Below are 14,567 nucleotides of genomic sequence, written 5' to 3'. Positions count from 1 at the left end.
ACAATATTTTTCTATAAGGTTTTAAATCTGTAAACTGTATTTCAACATGAAATACCTGAAGTTTGAGTGTTTTGTCTTCTAGTCTTTCTGAGTTAATGGAGGGTCAGTGCTGAGGTATGTGCAATGAGGGACTAAAGGCCGGGAGGAAGATTCAGATGAGAAACCATCTAGCACCACAAAGCAGCGCAGACAAAATCCAGTAAACATGCAGGGGCCAGGCCATTTAGGATCTGAAACACTAGACTTTTTTGAAAGGTGTTTAAAATGTTCAAAGCTCAATAGATTGTTTCTTTAGACTCGTGCAATGATGGTACTAAAATGCCTCTCTTGGCATTTCAGGATGTCATGACAACCGTTACCCTTTCACACTTGAAGGTAACCAAAGGAACCTGACAACCATCTTCTCTTAAAGTCAGACTTTTGTTGAAAATATATTTGCAAACATTAAAGGGAGATTTTAACTAATAGTGATTTATGATATATTTTGTCACAGCGACATACCAGAAAGGTGGGGCTTTCTAGGACTATAAAACAAATATTGTGTTCAGTTGTGTTTACATACAACCTATAAAGTGACTGTTTTTACTCTTGTTTATTGTTTATGGGGAATATTTTGGAGGGTCTGTAAATTTTTCTTCATCACAAACTCTTTTTCTTTGAAAGTAAAGTTTTCACTTGTTGCACGTGATGAAGTTTCCCATTGCTCTTTATGAATCCTCTATGCTCCACTGCGCGCCCCTCTTGCCAGGGCGACAACACAATACAGCACGGCCTCGACATAATTTCACGATTCTTCCACTTCACCGCTCCAGCTATTAATTTCTAAAGCTTGTTACATAAGGAATTATGCAATCTGTTTTTCTGATGGCTTTTTAGGGCCCTGCTTGTTAACGAGTGGGCAGGTTTTTGGTGGCTGGGGCCGCTGTTGATGTTCATAGGCTCATCTCCCGCTCCCCTCCCTCTGTTGGAATCTGGCCCCATCGAACCCAAACGGGCTGGTTCGGGGGGGACCACCATCATGATGAACATTTGTCCTGAACATTTTGGAGAAAACAGGGGGACACGTGCAGTTTGTCAGTTACTGCACAGCAAGGGTCTTTCTAATGGCAGAGTTAGTTTTTGTTTTGAAACAGAGAGATGAATGACTCACTGGTGTGACATATTCTGGATTCTCTCTGCTTTTTAAAACTGTGTAAACTTCACATGTTTTCATTATTCCAGTTCACTGTTGGAAACCTGACAATAACATCTTTGCACTCAGATATCTCAACCCTGATTTAATGTCTCCATCTAATTCACAAATTTACATTTCTGATCATTCTCCAACGAATTCTTTCCCAATTCATGTTAAATATATTGGGATTTTTAGCAACCATTAGTAAGATGTTTAACTTCCTTCAGTAGCTGATATCAACCTTTAAAAACATAATTTGAGAAGAGTGGAGCCAACTTACCGAAACGGCCATTTTGGAGCACTCACCTGAACTGTCTGCACTACAACTCAACTTAATTTGTTCTGCTTTTCTTTATAAGAATTGGCCTTACAGAGTTATTGTTTACGTATTGTACCATGGTTTCATAGAGGTTTACAGCTGCAGGGATATTAATCCTGAAAGTCTTGTTTTGTTGTTGTTTCTCAGGTGAGCCTGAAACCTTTTATGCTATGTGCTATATTTATTTATTCTTCACCGATATCACATACACTGATATTTATACATTTTAGCAAATCTCACAAGTATTCCTCTTTTCTTTAATGTGAAAGTATCCAAGCAGACCTTATGGTTGCAGAGACAGACTCATATTATCATGGGTACGCAGAAGAAATCAGAATTTTAAAAATGTGGTGCAAGACTCAAAGTGTTAATCAGTGTTTTAAAGATACATAAGCATTATTTAAGGAAATTTATTACATTTTTTAAATTTAATTTAATCACTGCTATTTGGACACAAATCATGGCCACATATGGTTCACAATACATACCAGTGAATTGAATACTTGTGTGTGTTGTGCATATCATTTAAAGCAACACTAGAGAAATTTTCAAGCCTGAAAACAACATGTTTCTGATTAATTTTAAACTCCAGCTTTTGATATGTGCATTCCTGAAACTGGAGCTGCAATGCCACAGCACAACCTTAGTTTCTGGCCCGGAACCACAATGTTTTGCTTTACGGTTTACTTTGAACAACTAAAGATATCTTAACTTAAAGGAGAAAAATGGGATGATGAATAGATATAGTTTTGTTGTTCAGTAAGTAAGCTATTATTCTGCTTCATGTTGCTTTTGGTTAATTTGATGGTTTATAATCACAAAACAAACACGATTGTGATCATTTCTCCTTCTGTTCTGCATAGGTTGTAAAAGAGAGGGAAGCTGTAGTTTATTATCATTGGTCTTTTAAACTGTAAACATTACATTTATTGCTCTGTATTTTGACAAATCGGACAAAACACAACATTACAACATCAATGTGTTGTGCCATTTATCATAAGTTGTGAACTTATTGTTTTATGCAGCACTGATGAAGCCTCAGTTAGCTATCTTAGTCTTGTTTTGTACTTGCATGCATATGGAAGAGTATTAGGGCTACTGAAGAAAAAAATAAAAATAGAATCCTGAGAAAAAAGTCAGAATTCTGACTTTAATCTCAGAATTCATTTTTTTTTTATCTTCAGTGGCCCTAATACTCTTCCATACATGCAAACAAACTCTTCTGATGTAAAAATAATTGGGCAGACTTTGCACATTTTACATCAAAATCTTGGACGTGTGCAGTCTTTCAAAAGGTACTCACAAACTGTAAATAAACTACAAGTTGTTTTGTTTGCCTTTATGGTGTGCATTTGTTTATTATATGTTGTTTGTCCCATAGCATAATTACCCAAGTTTTATAGGCAATGATGCACAGTCAGCAATACAGTTATTGCTGTGTTAATGAGAGTACAGTTAGACAGCTAGTTAGTCTCTGTAGCCAAAATAAGACTTAGGCAATTATGCTCTGATGCTAACAATATAAGAAAGAATTGAAGTCTCACTCTTGTTCAGGCCTGTGGAATTGCCCTACATTGCCTGCAAAGATATCTTTGGTATTGGTATTACATCCCACCGCTTTAGCCAAAGAACAGAAATATAGCCAGATTCCTTAGTGATGCTTCAAACTGATTAAAAAAAACAAACAAAACAAAAAACAAACAAACAAACAAACAAAAAAATCAAAAACAAATCTAGGTTAAAAAAAAATCTGAAAATCTACGATTATTAAACCTGAACTGTGACCTTGGAAAACAAACAGAGTCTCAAATTAAAATGTTTTATAGTCACAAGAGCACAGTCATAGTTTTCACTGTTTTTTGGGTTACTGGACACAAAAATAACAACACAGAGTGCTGAATGGCACAGCTGATTGAACAGGAGTCTTCTGTTACAGCCGGCACAGGTTTGCGTCATGTCCCATTGCTGCATCTTAACCTCCATCACTCGGGCCATTTTCCTGCCATGCAGCTTTCCAATAAACAACTTAAGTACTCCAGAAATCTTAAAAAAAGAATAATAATAAAAAACCCCACAACATTAAAGAGGCAACAAAGTCCACATTTGAGCTCATCTCTAATTCTGTGTTTAGTTCTAAGAAAGGACCTTAGGCCTCCTTTCCCCAAGGTAATAAATAATGTGACACTTATTTTTTCCCTTTCCTTTAGAGGCCAGTGCAGCTGGTTGCAAAGCCTGTTAAGTAATCAGTATCAAGTATCTGAAACTGCAGTGGCTCAACATCTCTGCACAGAAACTCAGCAAAACTGTGAATTGTAAAATCTATCTCACACCTTTAATTTAATGTCTAATACACATCCATTATCCTGACTTTCTAGGTTTATATCTAAAAATAGTCGCATGCAATGTAGCTTAGAGTTCAGCATCTGAAATATAGCATCTAAATTTAACCATTCTTTTATAAAAATAAATCCTACCTGGCAAAACATGAACCTAGAGATATATGCTTCTGACTCACAAGCCATCAAGCATAATTTTCAAACCCAGAAATAACTATCAGCTATTTTTGTCCCCAAGTGACTGACAAAGGCAGCCTCCAGTTACCTTCACTTGTCACATGAACTAACTTGCCCACATGGTTGCATCTTCTGCCCTTTTTGAGCTGCTGGGTGGAACAAATGTTTTGTTCTGTGATGTTTTATTTGTTAGTTCGCAGCAAAGATACAATGCTGATGTTAAGCTGTTATTAGTAGCATGTGACCTACACCCAATGCCTCAATGCCTCAATGCCTCAATCCTAGAAAGTGAAAAGTTATTCTTACAGTCGTGTTCATGATATTAGCACACTCACACATTGCAGGTCAGCACTACAGAAAGAGACATGGCGTCAGAATGTTCTATCTATTATATAATAGAAAAGAATTGTTCCACTGATGTCCCTGAACACAATCCCACAAATGTGGATAATAAGCCCTCTGAAGAATGGCACAGATTTCCATTTATATTTCTCATATTTACAGCTTCATGTATTTCTTTGCTTGCATACAAAAGTGCCCAGCTCTAAGAGGCAAATGTAACTTGCATATTAAGGCTCAAAATAAACATTACTGACACACAACTGCAGCCCTTGTAATTGATCTTAAACTGCAAGAACTTTGTCCGTATTGGGTAAATATACCTAAATCCAGGATACCAGAGGCACATTTAATTTAGAAATTTGTCCACGTATACACACTTACAGAGGACAGTTATCTGGAAGAATTAAAAGTTAAAAAAATATGAAATTGCGCATTACATATTTTGCTTGATTTAAGTGCATTTAATAACATTGATCAGTATTTTGAGACAGATTGTACAATGTTATTGGGATCAAAGGAAAATCACTGGTTTAAATCCTATTTATCATAATGATTTGTTTGTCTATGTTAATAATGTGTCTTCTACGTAGAAAAGTTACTTGTTATATTCCTCAGGGTTTATTTGTAAGGACCATTTCTTTTCACTTTTAAACTTAAAAAAAAAACATGAAAAAAATTGTAAGAAAAGTTTTTTTTTAATATGAGGTCTTTATTTGGCCCTTTTACAAAATGTAACAAAATAAATTAACATTTTTTGGGGGGGGATATCAACCATTTATTACCGTGTGATATTTTAAAAATATTATAATGTGGTTTTCTGCTTCTGGGTATCTATTAGAGGACAGAAGACAAGTATCAGATTGTGTTCAACAGGATTTTGAGCAGTTTTATACCATAAATTGAAGTAAAATATCTCAGAAACAGTATGTAACAAATATGTCACGTCAGGCTCTTATGTAACGTCATCAGGAAATATAGAATAAGTTTTTACTGCAGAGCTAAAATTATGCACAGCTGTATCTTTCTATAAAGGTCAGTGATACTAATAAATTAAAATAACGTGTAACAATCTGCTATTCAGACAAATCATAAATGTATTTGATCGGACAGATCTTACTAACACTCATGCAATCTTACAGTAAATCTTGATTTACTTGCCGTCCAGTACATCTGTCAGTAATCTCAGTTATTTCTTTTACCAAGCTTTATCTTTTAACTTGCATGTAGAGTAAGACAGGTTTCTCAGATTGCATTCTTTCACCTGTGTAACAATGGTATGGTTAGGAACACGCTGACTCAAGTTGATTCTGAGAAACAGGCCTTTGTTATTTCTAAACTTGACTTCTGTAACTCATAGCTATCAAGGTGTGCCAACAGTTCTTGTAGAAAACAACCATTAACTCTGTGAGTGATGCTCCTGTTTTGGAGTCCCTTAATAAAATCCAGAACTGATTTTAAAATCCTTCTCCTTACTTACAAAGGTCTCAACAATCACTCTCCACCTTAAGGATTACAGAATAATAGAGCACTTTGCTCTTAAAATGCTAGCTTGATTGTGGTCCTTTGAGTTTCCAGGAGTAGGACAGGAGGCAGAGCCTTCAGCTATCAGGCCTGTCTCCTAAGGAACTTGCTCCATTTTGGATCTTGTAAGCAGACATTGTTTCTACTTCTTAAATGTGACTAAAAATGTCACCTTTTAGAAGACTCACAACAAGGCCAGGTTCAATTTATTTCAGATCCAAATGAAGAGAATGGTTTTATTTGTAAGTTTAGTCCTTTGCACATCTGCACATCATGCAGTCAGACAATGATTAGAAGCAGGCCCAGAGGCTCTGCGCTTAATTTGTTAAGGGGAGCTTCATCTCTTGGGATAAGATTTCAGGCAGTTAAACACACATTAACATCTTATGACTGCAAACTTGCTCTAAACATCCAGCAAGAAACATTAGCACTTGTGGGCTCATCTTTCTGTCATCATCCTTCGCTTTGGTCTGCTGTGTTGAGTTTGTTATGTAGTTTTCGGGCCAGAAATAACTGCAAGAAACCCACGTTCAAATTTTTCAAACCACCTCAATTATCTTACCATTTTTCCCAGCTTGTTTTTCCTGCTGTGTCAGAATGAGAAGTTACCCCTCATGATAATGTTCACACAAACAGGGATTTGTCTGATGGAACGTCATGCGCCAGTTGTTTTCACAAATTGAGTTGCGCTAATTATGCACACAGAGCTGCAGCTTAGGAGGACGAAATGCTCTGCTGTCATATAACCAAGTGGGTGGCAGGCTGGCTAGAGCCCTGTACTTTTCCATCAGGCAGCTGAACAAATGGGAAGGGCCACTGGAATTTTCTAAACAGCCATGGCTTATCAAGGGGAACCATTCCCCCCTCTCTTCTCCTTGAGCCTTTGTCCAGGCAGTCAAATGGAGGCTTTGGGGGCAGAAAAAAGTCCCAGAGCTGCAGATGACACACTTCTTGGGGGATCAGTTAAATTTGAGGCTCTTCTTTTTGAACACCTGCCTCCTGCAAAATGGGTCCCACCTCTTTGCTATGAGCATTATTTTTTAATCTTAACCATCTGAACTTAAAAGCTGTCTACAAGTGGAACCAATTAATTTGACTAAGCAGGAAATCAGATTGGATAAAAAGAAAAAAAAACATTAAAAGAATTTAGTCTATTCTACAAGATTTGAAGAAAAAAAAAAATCAATGAAATCAAACTAGGTGAAATAGGGTTCTCAATTTTACACACTAACACAGTCAGCTTTCATGTTCTGTACCTGGAATGTGAACTCTTTAACCTCCACCAAGCTACACCTTTCCCTAGAGACTGCTGGGTTAAGAGGGACATGCTGTACATGTGTGTGTATGTGACTGTTGTGCAGGGTTGTCTTTACAAAAAGCATTGACAGCATGATACATGACATGCGCAGTGGCTTTCACAGCCCACAGTTGTCAGAGCAAGTACACGTGCACACACGTGTACTTCCCTACTACTTCCCTACCATATGCATATACATGCGAACCACACAGTGCAGCTACACAAACACAAAATGAATGGGCACATTGTGTAACAGAGGAGAAACAGCATGTATCAGTAAAGTTTCATCACAAATAAATAAGCAGTCAATGAGGCAACCAGTATATAGTAAGAAGTCTTTTTCTCTTAAACCCAGTGTTCTTCCCCTCCAGGCCATACAGCAGAGCTGCTGTGATATGACTTTGAGACTTGAGTAATATCAGAACAGGAGCAGGTTTGATCCTGAGATTTCTCATCACATTTTATCTTTTGTCCTTTCAGGTTGGTCACATTGGTGTGCTCCCAGCGTGAGTCTTACCAGAACTGCCTTTGGGAAATGTGTCCATATACTTGAAAAGCTATTAATTGGGTTCAACAAATGAACGTGGAAAATCTTTCCTCTTAGATTTGAGCCATTGGTTCATTTACTCGTGTATGTAGGAAACACTTTGTGACCCGTTTAATTGTTTAAATGGTTTTTGTTTCCATATTTACAACCTATAGCGTCTGTCCTGAACAGATCATCTGCTTGCACCCACCTGTCAACTTCTGCAACAATGGTGGCTCTCAGTAATGTGTTTGTGGAGACAAAATGTCTCCTTTCTGGCTCGGTTCTTCGCTACCTTCTTTTTAATTTTGTTTACATTCCAGGACTTTTGTAAAATGGATCACTGTAAGGGTGGCATTTCCTGTTTGTGATTAAACTGGTGGTTGTTGGCTAGAGTTGGGCTCAGTTCTTCGGATCAGTCAGCATTTGATGTAGTATCAAAATTACCCAGAATCCTTCAGTCTGTGGGTGCTGAGCTATGCAGCCTTGTACACAAGAGTAAAACCTGACCGAATATCTTGATTTATGGTTTAATAACACTGCTGCTACAGTTTTTTCTTTTTTTATTATTTATATTCTACAAGTCCGGATGTTTTCCAGAGAATTTGCTGGAGTTCGCTCAAGTGGAATAACAGTAACAGCTGTAGTACCCCTACATTTTTTATATGTTTAGATATTTTGTTGAAAGTGACCTGTCACTTTAAGACATAAACAATGTACAGTATAGTGTTTTAATGTTATAAATAAAGAGAAAAATATATCTAAAAATAATCCCTTTGGTTCAGCTCAGTCTTCAGACTAAACACGGTTATATTTTTATTTTGTGACAATATGTTTTACCTTGACCACAAGTTTCTTAAAAGGATCATCTACTACAGGAACACCAAGTCCATGAAGAACAGGCAGTACAGCTCATAAATTGTGGGTGCTGCCCTGGGGCGGGATTCCTGAAGCTGGCTAATCATAAAAAGTGGGCTTTGAGAGGGAGGGCTTTAAAGTGACAGGAGCTTGAAAGGCTTTACACAGAGAATGAACTGAGGGGCAGCAAAAGAGCAAGAAGAAGACTAAAAAGGAGTTTTGCACTTCTTCTGAATAACAGTACTGTAGTACAGTGGAGTGTAGAGTAATTCTGATTGGTAGCTTGTCAAGTTTATTATCTTGGGAACCAGAGTAAATGCCTATTATCATGCTTTTATCATTATATTGTTTGTAACTTGCTTTTAAAATGGTAATTTTTTTTTATCTTAAATTTTGGTTTTTAATAGTTTTGTTTAAATTGTTGTGTCTTTTCATACTTTTCAACTCTATAAAGGCCATTGGGTTGCTCTTATGTGTTTAAGTGCTGTATAAATAAAGCTGAGTTTTGAATTGAATAATGTAATAACATAGAAATAAGTATTTCTTAAATTGATGACAGAGAAGGTGACAACAAAAATTACAGTTGTTTTTGTTCAGTAGAGCTAATGCTCTATGCCACTGATACACACTTTATCCAGCAGTTTCCAGCAGCTACAAGAACAGCTGCTCTTGTGTTGATTATTGGTCTTTCCTCTGCAAGATGAAGGACTTTTTGTGTTTGTAATACTAATATTTTTTCCCAACATTTTTGTATAATATTCTTTAAAATCCGTAAACTTTTTTTTACATTGAAAATGACTCAAAGCTATTTAAAGATTTCCAGACACCCAAGAAACCCTGTAATTTGTATACTAATTCCAACCAAAGTTAATGATCCTACTGGATGATGCAGTTGTTGATATCTATGGATTGGCCACCCCACACTAAATTAGAGACAACTGCTATTTAAGGAGGACTTCTGCCTCAGTGTAATCAAAGTTTTGCAAATCAGTCTTGAGTAAAATAAGTGTAGGACTTCTGGGTCCATTTAATATATTTGCTTTGGGTTTCAAGATCTTTGCAGTGATGCAGACCCCTTTGAAAAATAGTTACTTCTTATTATGTGGCAGTATGATTGGAATTACTAACTAATAACTAATAATAAAAACCTTAAAACTAGAACATGATGTAGCCTCTTCTTTCAAAATAGGTCAGATAATTTTCTAATTGCACCGCCGTCTTCTTACCTGTCAACAACAGAACAATTAAATGAGGATAGGGGAATTAAATACCAAATTTGTCCACATGAGGGCGCTATTTCCTTAATATCAGCTGAAATGGTCAGTTTATACAAAATAATTTTAGTCATGTTTCAAGCTGGGTTTTTCAAATACCAAAAGGAAATTAAGTTTAGTCTAAGATTTAATAAACACTGAGGAGATTAATTAAATAATCTTTCTTGTATGATCACTTAAAAACCCGGTTGCACTAAGCTATAGATCTTTAATAATGATTACTTCTTGGAGAGTAGTACTACACACAATAAAAAGGAAAAGTTGCCAATTTTAGTTCTTTTTACATGGACAGAAATCTGTGTAAATGTGTGCCAAAGTGGCCTAAAGATACTGTTATATGAAGAAATGAGGATTACTAATCCTAAGAGATAAGTCATTGCCTGTTCTCATAATGAATGAACTTCTTAAATGAAGAGGAACATTTAGTTTCTTTGCACTAACCTGATGAAGTACAAACTGAAAAGACTTTTTAGATTAAAAAAAGGTTGCCATGTGTGGGAGGTGCTGTCAGGTGGTTAAGTTTAAGTTTTTTTTTGCCAATACCAGAGTTGCTGTGCATCTAAACAAGCTTGTGATGTGTTTTATACTGAATGAAGAGACTAAAATAATGTGTTTTATGTAAGGCAAAGGACTGGATTAAATGATATTTTAAAATACCCTAAAAAAAAATCAAATGAGTGACATTTTAATAAAAATAAGTGCTCGCTTGTCCTGGCAGAAAAGCTCTGACTGCTGCAATAGTATATTGTTTTTAACTGACAAGATTATTATTTTTAAAATACTAAAAGCCTATTTTAATCACCGTCTTCACATAATTGCATAAGAATAAATCTGCATCTGATAAAGATCTTTGTAAATCTGCTTTCTGTGGTTTAAAATTGGAAAAGACGCTCATAGATTAACTTGAGTAAAACTGATGGTAATGCAGCTCCAGCAGCAGTAACATAATCAACATACGGTGTGTGTCATGGCATGCAGCACTCACAAAATACCAGACTGTAAATGCATCACTATTAAAGTGAATTGTTGTCACCTTTTGTAGTAAATGTAATTGATGGCCATTTTCAGTGAATATATGCAAAATATTTTCTATGCTTTATTTTTGAAAATATGATCACTTGAACAATTGTTTTAATCTTTGAGTCTGTTTTCTACACACACAAAAAGTGGGTTTATAGACTTGTGACATAGATTCAACAAGATGTTGGAAACATATCATGTGTAGGTGGAGGTGAGGACTCAAATGCAGATAGCCAAGGCAGGAGGCAGAAAGGTGCTGGTAACAAAGGCTTTAATCCAGAAAACTCAGGAACAGAAAACCACACATTACAGGGATAAACCAAAAGGATCTGACAGGGATGAACTGAAACCATCAGGTATTTGTACACAGAGGAACTAGCTGAGAACAGGTGAAGTGAATCAAAATCAAACCAGGTGAGCTAATGAGCCTGGGACAGAAAACATAGCATGAGGGAAACTAAAGACTGAAACAAAACCAGAAACCCTAAAGCAAAATCATAACTAAAGACAAAAACCAGAACTAATCACTGAAATTAAGAAAACACCAAACACAAGAAAAGAACCAAAACCTGTGCATCATGACAGAAACACTCCACAGAAATTTTGCTTTATATTGACATGACAGCATCACACAGCTGCTGCAGGTTTGTCGGCTACACATCCATGATGAAAATTTCCTGTTCCACCACGTCCCAAAGCTGCTCTACTGGACTGAGATCTGGTGACTGGCCATTGGAGTCCAGCGAACTCACTGTTCAAGAAAGTAGTTGGAGGTGATTTGAGCTTTGACATGAAGCATTATCCTGTTGGAAGTAGCCATCAGAAGATGCTACACTGTGGAAATAAAAGGATGGACATGGTCAGAAACAATACTTTAGGTAGATTGTGATGTTTAAAACATGCTCAATTGATAAAGGTTGACAGTGTGTGAAGTGTCAAATATCCCCTACACCATAATACCTCCATCGGATCAGCCTGAACCACCAAATTCTGACCCTACCATCTGAATGTAGCAGCTGAAATCTATACCTACCAGATCAGATAACATTTTCCAATCTTCTATTGTCCTACTTTGGTGAGCCTGCAAGAAATTCAGCCTCAGGTTCCTGTTGCTAGCTGACAGGAGTCTTCCTCCTGAGCAGCAGCTGCCTAGTTATAATCATTAAGTTCTGTTAGAAAACATTGTTCTTTACTGGAATTAAATTGTTGTACTTCTTTCGTATTGGCAGCAAAAAACGTGGGCTTGAACTGGACTAAACACACTAAATAAATTTGGTGATATATGCTTTATTTAAACCCACATTCGTACTCACAAAAAGGAGGTGGTGGTTGGCAAAGTTTGGACCCAGGGAGGAATGTATAGAGAGCTTTACACTGGTATTTCTAAACAGGCTTAGTAAATGAGCACAGACATAACATAGAGGCAGAAGCTGAGGCTTTAAAGTGAGAGTGGAAACATGCAAACCGTCTGTGCTTATACAAACTCTGTAGATGCTTGTTCATTGTGCTATAAATGCATAACATTCTTACAAAGTGCACAAGCTCAAATGTAGGGAGAGACAATATGTTTCAGGGCTGGGTATAGAAGAAAAACTGCCTGGAAGGGTTTTTATCCTCCTTAACAAGGAGAGCGGAAGCACAAAAAAGCACAAAAAGAGAAAATTAATAAATAGACAATAAAAACAGACAATAATCCTCTTCTAGCCAGAGGCACATACCAAACAGACAACTATGTATTTAGGGAGAAAAACAGTGTATTGAACTTAGTTGCTCAGTCATAATTAATTTAAAAATATAAGAAAAAAAATCAATGCAACACTGAAAAACATAACCATAGTCTTTCAGCATCTACAGAAAAGAATTTTATGAATAGAGTCAGGAAATTTGTGGAAATCATTACACAACTAACAAAGACTGCAGGCTTAAGAGAAAGCCTTCCCAGAGACCTCAGTACAGAAATGCAGGGAAGAGGTTCAGGTGGACAGGAAGACAGTGGACACATCTAAAGGGGGAAAAAAGATGTATTGATCTACATGCCAAAGATGCATCCAGCCTGTTAATGAAAATCCAGCATCTGTCATGGGGATGAATCAAATCTGCCTTTCATTCAAAATGTATATTACAAATTTGCAGACACATATGCTACAATCAAATCAATGCTTTCTTTCTGTCTTTTTCCTGGGGTTCATGGTTATTTCTGCAGGACAATGCCAAATCTCATTCTGTGTGACTAACAACAGCATGGCTTCACTGACAGGGAGTGTGTGTGACTGACTGACCTGCCTGTAGTCAAGATGTGTCTCCTATTGAAATGTTATGGTGACTCGTGAGGAGGTGAACCAGACAAAAAAAAGCATGAAGTGTTGTGGAGCTGAAATTTTGTGATAAGGAAGACTGGACACAGATGCATTATTTCCTCAGCCTCTACAAAACAAAAACCGGTGATGCAACACAACAGTAAAAATATCTCAACCCTCAACATTTTCAGGCACAAAATTTGCACAGCTGTAAATCCACAGGTAGGTAATACGTCTGTTTGTTGTTGCCAATATAAATGTGATTATGTCTGAGGGTGTGTGTGTGTGTGTGGCACCTGCCCATATCCATTAGTGTCAGACAAGAAGGGATTCAGAAAGGTGGACAAAGAGTGAATAATTGAATTATAGATTAGTATAACTGAGTTTGCAAAACTCTGCCAGTGCATGCAAGCACAATTTAACAAATTTTGCTGTTGTACAGAATGTGTAAGAAAGAACTATCCACACTTCATCTTTCTCAGTTAAAACAGTCTGGATTAGTTAAAAACTTACTGAAAATATGAACGCCTCATGAATGTGTTAATTTCAATAGGCTGATACATTCCAATTAAATTAAATTAAATACTTAATAAATCCAACTATTATCCAATTCAATAAACTTTATAGAAATATAATACCAATTAACTGAGATCCAGTTGTAATTTAGTGCAGGTAAATTAATAAAACATTACAGTGTAAAGTGGTATTTCATAGAAAGGTAAAGCCTAGCTAAAGAATGTGACATTCCACTAAATCTTTACTTCGATTCAATCCCCAATACAGAGGATGCACAAGTGGTGGGTGACGAGAAAGAAAATTCCCTTTTATTTGGTGTTCAAAGGCTTTAATTCATGATTCTGTGGTCTTTTAATCACCCTTGTGAGTAATAAGCAGTTGAAGCTGGCAGACAAATAAATGAGCTGCTAAGCCAAAAACCATCCAGAGAAGTGCTCTTCAAGCCTTGTCCTCAGCCAGCAGTCGGATCCCTGCTGTAGTTGGTACGAAACTGGCAGGTAAGACTAAACACCGGGGGGTTTCAATGCATGCTGAGTAGAGTTGAAAGTTACAAGCTTGAATAAAAGACTGAACCCTCCAAAATGTCTATAAGTGCTATCCAGTGGGGTTAGTCATTACAAGTGCAAGCTGCCAGAAATAGTTAAAAAATAGTGAAAATTGTTGGCCCTTCCATCCTTTATACATGAACAACCTGGCAGCACGATCCCGCTGAGAAGATGGGTGCTCTGGAAAATACCCAGAGGCCTGCTCCTTTGATGGTCGGCACCATGGAAACATTGGGTGATTTGTCTGTCACAGCGTCCCCTGTGGAAAGCTCATAATTACGAGTGCATTGTGATTAGGCTGAAGTCAGGATAAGAAGCCCCTTCAAACAGGCCTCATTCTCACTTCTCTCAGATAATGGGATTGA

Source organism: Melanotaenia boesemani, chromosome 23, assembly GCF_017639745.1.
Source record: "Melanotaenia boesemani isolate fMelBoe1 chromosome 23, fMelBoe1.pri, whole genome shotgun sequence".
NCBI lineage: Eukaryota > Metazoa > Chordata > Actinopteri > Atheriniformes > Melanotaeniidae > Melanotaenia > Melanotaenia boesemani.
Note: the sequence above shows the minus strand (reverse complement) of the source record.